Source organism: Chiloscyllium plagiosum, chromosome 18, assembly GCF_004010195.1.
Source record: "Chiloscyllium plagiosum isolate BGI_BamShark_2017 chromosome 18, ASM401019v2, whole genome shotgun sequence".
Taxonomy (NCBI): Eukaryota; Metazoa; Chordata; class Chondrichthyes; order Orectolobiformes; family Hemiscylliidae; genus Chiloscyllium; species Chiloscyllium plagiosum.
Genome location: NC_057727.1, coordinates 37564275 through 37571569, shown reverse-complemented (window position 1 = coordinate 37571569; position 7295 = coordinate 37564275). Strand labels below are relative to the sequence as shown.

At 39.8% G+C, this 7295-nt stretch overlaps 1 protein-coding gene across 29 annotated transcripts in view; it reads left to right on the top strand.

Moving 5' to 3' along the window:
• cadpsa (Ca2+-dependent activator protein for secretion a) overlaps positions 1-7295 on the top strand; it is a 585960-nt gene that overhangs the window by 88771 nt on the left and 489894 nt on the right. The gene's annotated exons all lie outside the window — the stretch shown is intronic.

Here is a 7295-nt window from a genome sequence, read left to right as displayed (position 1 = left end):
CTTTTCCAGCAATAAAGTTTCAACTTTGATCTCCAGCATCTGCAGATCTCACTTTCTCCTCGAAGATTTCAACCTACTGCGAATCCTCTTACAAGGATGCCTTCCTTGAAGAAGCTCTCTGCCTCTCTCTACAAAGATTTCAGTGAGTCCCTCTCTCACTGCACACCCCAGGTCATCTCCTCTGCCAACGCCCCTCCTCCAAGTCCCTCCTCCCTACCTTTTATCTTCTCCTGCTGAACACTCTCTGCTCATTCCTGAAGAAGGGCCTGTGCCCGAAACGTCGAATCTCCTGTTCCCTGGATGCTGCCTGACCTGCTGTGCTGTTCCAGCAATAAAGTTTCAACTTTGATCTCCAGCATCTGCAGACCTCACTTTCTCCTCTCACTTTCCAACAAACTCACCATTTTGCTGTACTGTAATGTCTCGTGTGCAACAAAAATAATTTTCCTCAGTCTTCTGAGAATCTTTAATCCAGTTTAGGCAGCAAGACCCCATCTGGAGACTTTTCCTTCTGTCCAGTGACGTTAGATCACATCTCTTCAACCAGGAAACTAGCTCCCACCCAAGTTTTGCTTGGTGGCTAACAGCACTACCTAAAACAGCAACATTTAATCTCTCTGGGCTCTTCCTCCCTCTCTATGTCCAAAGTTACTGAATCTGAGTATCTGAGAGACTGCCCAGAGCCACCTGTTCCTTTCCTTTGTGATCAGATGTAAAAGCTAGAAGCCAACCTCCATTAAGACCAGACTCTACCCCTCAAACAACAGGTCTCCATGGCAACCGTCACATTTGCTTATTACTGGATAGAACGAAATGAAAATAATTTGAAACATAATATCTTAGAAAACATCACACTTGTAACAAGACAATTGAAAAATAGAGAACTTAAGCTCAACCTATTGATCCCTAATTACGTCAGGGAATTGCCAAAGTAGTATCTGTGCATCAAAGGAAAAGCTAGAGAAGCATATGGGGAAAAGTAAATAGAACATTATGATGGTAGATTAAGATGAAAAATGATGGGAGGAGGCACAAATAGTGCATAATCACTGACATGGAGTGTTGTATTTCTGTATCATTTCTGTGGTTACCAATGTATGGTTGAAACTCTGTGGTACAAATTGAAACCTGATCTATCCCAGAGTTAACATCAATTTACTGATGCTAGGAAGAAAAATACTAAATAAAGATACCTTTTCACTAGCCAGCTTTGAATACCAGTGTTATCAAGTAAGTTAGTCATTAGCCAGATGTGGCTACCTGATGTGTAAATTGCATTTCTGATTCATACATAAAAGATGTGGAGGAGCCACTTTTGGACTGGGGTGGACAAAGTTAAAAATCACACAACACCAAGTTATAGTCCAAATAACCCTTTTGGACTGTAACCTGGTATTAAATATGTAAAAGAGTTCTACACACCAGATTCAGACACACTGATTCACATAATTTGCCCAGTTGAATGAAAATAGCAGAGGGAAAAGGAAACCTAAATAAAGTTAGGCAAGCAATATCATGGATGTTTGTCAGCTTAAGAACATAATTATATGAAAATGCTAATAGAGAATGAGACTGAATATTGACAAATCTCTAGGGGTTCCACAAATAGATATGAAAAGAAATAGGCGAGGGAATAGCAAGTGCATTAGTCATAATTTTCCAAAGCTCCTTAGATCGAAGAACAAATCCCTCTGGATTGATAACTGATAATGTGCTATTTCCATTTGAAGAAAGGAAGGAGAGGAAAGCTGGATAACTTACACCTGTAAGTTTAGCATCAGCTATGAGCGGGCTACTAGAATCTATCAACACAGAAAGAATGGGCAAGAATCAGTAGGTCACAGAGTAGCATGCATTTCTGAGGATGTCATGTTGGATAAATTCATTTGAATGTTATCTTAGAGGAGATCACCCACATGTGGATTGTAAAGTGTTTATGGATGTTGTGTTGGTGGACTTCCAGAACGTATTTGATAAGGTTTCACTTGGAAACTGATGTTCATCTGCATTTACAGCCAGAGTATTGGCATTAACAAAATTAGCCCGATAAAAGCAATAGACGGTAAATTTAGAAAATGTTGAATAATAACAAAATCGGTAACCTGACTCGTTTCCAGCTAATACCTTGTTGACATGGCCATCATCTACATCGGTACGAGTGACAATGAAATCTCCTGGCTGAGTTATAGGCGACATATACATGTGATTTCATCACTCAATAGCTGATTGACTCTGCTCCTGATAGAATAGACGCATTGCAGTGTTGATGCATTCAACTCTTTAGATGAATAGTTAACAGTATAAACTTAAAGATACTTCATAAACACTTTGATTTGTCTGAAATGTGTGCAGCTTTTAAAATGATTAGCTCAAGTGGATTGGTAATTAAGGTGTTTGCACTTAATGAGCTGCAAAAAGCTCAAAATAGTCATTGCGCTTAATATGCAATGTCTCTGTAATTGATTTCAGTAGAAATGGGAAATGGATAGTGCCGTGTCTTGAGGCTGTCTGTTATAATTGTACATCTGGGGACTATGTTTGCAGAAATGAGAAGTCAAGGACTTGGAGGTGTGGCATTCATTGATAATTAGATGGGAAATGGGTGATTTGGGAATAGACATCTGTCTAGGTACAAAAATGACCAGAATTAGTTTTGCTTTGGATGAACCTGATTTTCCTCCACCTTCTCAACCTTGCACCATTTTCCTCTGGTGTTTTTGCAAGGTAGGAATGCCATGTTGTAAAATGCAAACCTGCCCTGACTAAGGTAATGGTTCCAGTTTAAATTGTGGGTGAAGACCTGATTTCCTCCCGAGCCATTTTCATCTGGTGGTGCAGGTTGTGGGCATCCTTCAAAGTATGTCAGATTTGAGAACTTTTAGAAAGCTCACTGGGATATTCTGAAAGGTCATTGGAATGCATTTATATGCCTTCAAATGTCACATTAGTTTCTGTTGATGTATTTTTATGTAGTAATTAATCATAGGGGTCTAGCCTTCAAAGCTCACTTGATCTTTACATTGACCACCCTTGTGTATTTGTTCATATATATTACACTGCTTTTGCAATGGAGAAAACACCATAATTCAGTGAAAAATATCATGAAATGTGGTGTAACTCTACACTGTCAACTCTTCTATTGTGTTTTAATTGGCTGTTGTTTAGTTTAAAAGAAAATTTTCTTGACAATTGCAAAAAGGCTACGCTTCAAAAAAATCAAACCACCTGCTTTCTTACACTGATTGACAAGCATTCTATTTTGAAATTGAAATATTTGCTGTTTTTCTTTTACAGGTAGTGGTTTATTGTTTGGCAAGCTGTGACCATTATAAATGTCTATCTGAGGTTCAAGTTTTACCATAGTAGATGTTCCATTTGCCTGTGAATGGGTGAAAGTCTGGGCGGCACGGTGGCACAGTGGTTAGCACTGTTGCCTCACAGCGCCAGAGACCCGGGTTCAATTCCTCACTCAGGCAACTGACTGTGTGGAGTTTGCACGTTCTCCCCGTGTCTGCGTGGGTTTCCTCCGGGTGCTCCGGTTTCCTCCCACAGTCCAAAGATGTGCAGGTCAGGTGAATTGGCCATACTAAATTGCCCATAGTGTTAGGTAAGGGGTAAATGCAGGGTTATGGGTGGGTTGCGCCTCAGCGGGTCGGTGTGGACTTGTTGGGCCGAAGGGCCTGTTTCCACATTGTAAGTAATCTAAATTATAATAAAAGATTATTGCTTTGATCTTGTCTCCAGCTTGTTGACACACTTTAATAGGATTACAAGTTTTTTTTTTCAGAAGGCAGAATGCATGTTCTTTCTTCGAATCAGTGACATGAAGATTTTTTTTTTGCAAGGATTACATAATATTTTTCATGGAATCTGAGGACTATACAAAGGCAATACTGAGTTATAGCTATGGAGGATACCTGGAGGCATAAAGGTGGTTTGTGCTGGTAAGAGTGATCTAAGAGTATACAAGGTGGTGTAGCAATAGAATGGATGATATAAGGATGCATGGAAGGTATAGAATTTCAAGGTATAGAATTAGCAAGAGTGGTCTGAGGGGTTGCTGAACTGCATAATGGGTTGAATAGGAGGATGAAGGAGGTGAGATGGTTAGGGAGTCTTTTAAATACTGTTTAAACACTGGGATACTATGTTGGAGAACCATGGCAGATCTTATAATTGATTCAGCTCTGCACTGTCATTTCTCCTGCATTCCAGCACGGCTTTGAAAATTGTACTGGAAGCAATGTGAAATGACAAAAATGGCATGTGATGTCACAGATGGGTTGGGTGTGCAGCTTGAGCAGTGAAAGTATTCAGGTCAGCTTTTCCTGAGCCCTGAAGAAGACTCTCAGCTCTTGATGTCGGGGTAAAGAAGAACTTCTCTGATTAGTGGGATACAAGAAGTGGTTTTACCCAAGGAATCGGTCATGGTCCATGTGTGTAGATGTAGATGATACAAGTTTACGATGACACTATGGTGGGAGGTATAATACATTTTGTCTATGGGAAAATGAAGATACAAAGGGGTAATTGACAGGTTAGATGAATTAGCAAACCTACAATAACTGGTATGCAATGTAGGGAAGTGTCAGGTCATCCACTTTGAATGCGAGAAAGATATCAAAATATTTTAACTGGAAGCTATGAAGGAATCAAGAAATATAGGCATCATTACGTAAGAAAAACATGCACGGGACAAACTACATAATCAAAAGAATGTGAATGGATTATTGGCCTTTATCTCAAGGGAGTTGGAATTCAAAAAATGAAATCATGCATCTGTTTACAAATGCTTACATATAACACAGATGGTGTGCTGTCTTCAATTTTGGACATTGAATTTCAGAGAAAATAAATTTGTCTTGGAAGTTGTGTACACACCGATTCATCAACATTTACCCATAAGCACAGCTAAACAACAGAATTGTAATAGTGCACATGCATTATATTTGGATTAATATGCAATTTTTAAAAAAAATCAGTAGTGGAGACAAGAATAGTACATTCTGACATAATATGTCAATCGTACAGACCGATATTTAGAGTTGAAAAACACTTCTGCTACTATTTTGGAATTCTGGGTTCCTCAGTAGTTAAATATTCAGTGTTCATAATGCCATGAATAGCATGGTAAGTTTTGAAAGGTGAATCCTCATCACTTACCATGTTGTATCACCTACTTCAACAATGTGCTGCCACCATCCTCTTTTCTCATAAAGAATCTATAGTCTTGTTTAGTGGAGGAAAACCCCTTATTTTGCACCAGCACATTATATAACATTATCTCTTGCTCTCTCTTGTGTCCGTCCACTGCAGGTCTCTCTCTCTCTCACGCGTGCGCGCGCTCTCTCTCACTCTCACTCACACACGCGCGCTCTCTCTCTCAGCAAGGACATCTGGCTGTGGTAGGCCCAAAGCGTGGATTTGGGGACTAGACGAGTTGTCGACCGCAATGGTGACAGTGCCTGGACCACCTACACCTGGCTGCAGTAGGCCTGAAGTATGGACTCTTGGCAGGGTCGTCATTGTTATACCTGGAGTCATGACGTCTGGCTTACCTTCTAGGGAACTTGCTGAGCCCTGGAGGTGTATTTGGAAGACTCCCTTTAAAGAAGATGAACTTTATTTATGTAATTTCTTTTTATTGTTTTTGTTATTCAAAATGGCACTATATTGTAGCGACAAAATACTTTTCACTGTGTCTTTCCATATATTTGTGACAATAAATAAAGAACTCAATAACTCACTTGTCGTCTAACTCAAAAAGGCTCTTGTCTTAAATAAGATGTAATTTATTGCAAGATAGCAATTGTATACAAGTTATTTTAAGATGACATTGTGACAGAGACCTTGAGAAAGGCCTGGAAGTTAAGTCACACTCCTCTGATGTCTTAGGCTCTTCTGCACTAAGTCCATCCGATGTCATCATAGTGGGTGTTGCATAAGACACTCCTCAGCATTAACCCTTTTAGATCTTCCAGTAGCTTGTTTATCTACTTTGGCCTCAATAAGAAAATGCTGCAGGCTGGAAGTGTTAGAACTAACTGGATAACTATAGTTAGTTATAACTAACTATACCACATCTGTGATTCCTGATACGTGCTACTGGCAAGAGACTGAGTGTAAGAGAAATGCTTCCTGCAGAAAAAGAGAGAGAAAGGGCTGTTTTCTAAGCTCGGTTTAATGGAATTAGCAGCATCAAGTTTATAACCAATTTTCTCGAGTTCAAAGGTGTATTGCATGAGGTAGTTAAGACAGGAAAAAAATAGGGTTCCTATCTATGATATCACTGTTGACATTTCTCCAATTGCTATGGGAGTGATTGTTATTGCAGTACTGTGCTACTCAAGCATGAAGGAAAAACTGAAAACAATGCTCTCTATTTACCATGATAAATTCATGGGAATATTAACATTCCAGTTTAAAAAAAAGTGTTTAGTTACATTTATTTAGCTGAGAGTAGCAAACACCCTACCTTGGGGAAACATTGACTGAAAACACTGGGAAAGACTGGGAGTTGAGCTCTGATCTAATGCATTAGGCAGGAATGATGTCAGAAACAATGAGCATTTGCACTTGTACTTAATGTTTAGTATTAATGGCACACAATTTTGATTCCTTAGTTATAGATAAAGAATCACTCTGATTCCTCTGGAGAGAGTCCAGTATACTCTGGTGAGAAGTTTGCTTTATTAATTTTGCTGGTGGTGATCAGTTAGGGCTCACTTTCCTTTTGTTCCACATGCAGTTTTGTTCCACATGCAGTTTTAAATTTTAAAATAAAGAGCAGAAGAAACCAGTATACTGTTGAGATTGCAGTTTTTAACACAATATATCAGCCCTTGAAAAACATCTGACAGTGATTCAAGTGGTCTGAGGCATTGCAGGTTTGAATGAAAAGGCCCAGTGGTGTCGTGATATGATTTGTTTGGAGAGGTTGGATTTAAAACATAGAACACAGAAGAATACAGCGCAGTACAGGCCCTTTGGCCCTCGATGTTGCACCGATCCAAGCCCACCTAACCTACACTAGCCCACTATCCTCCATATGCCTATCCAATGCCCGCTTAAATGCCCATAAAGAGGGAGAGTCCACCACTGCTACTGGCAGGGCATTCCATGAACTCACAACTCGCTGAGTAAAGAACCTACCCCTAACATCTGTCCTATACCTACCACCCCTTAATTTAAAGCTATGCCCCCTCGTAATAGCTGACTCCATACGTGGAAAAAGGCTCTCACGGTCAACCCTATCTAAACCCCTAATCATCTTGTACACCTCTACCAAGTCACCC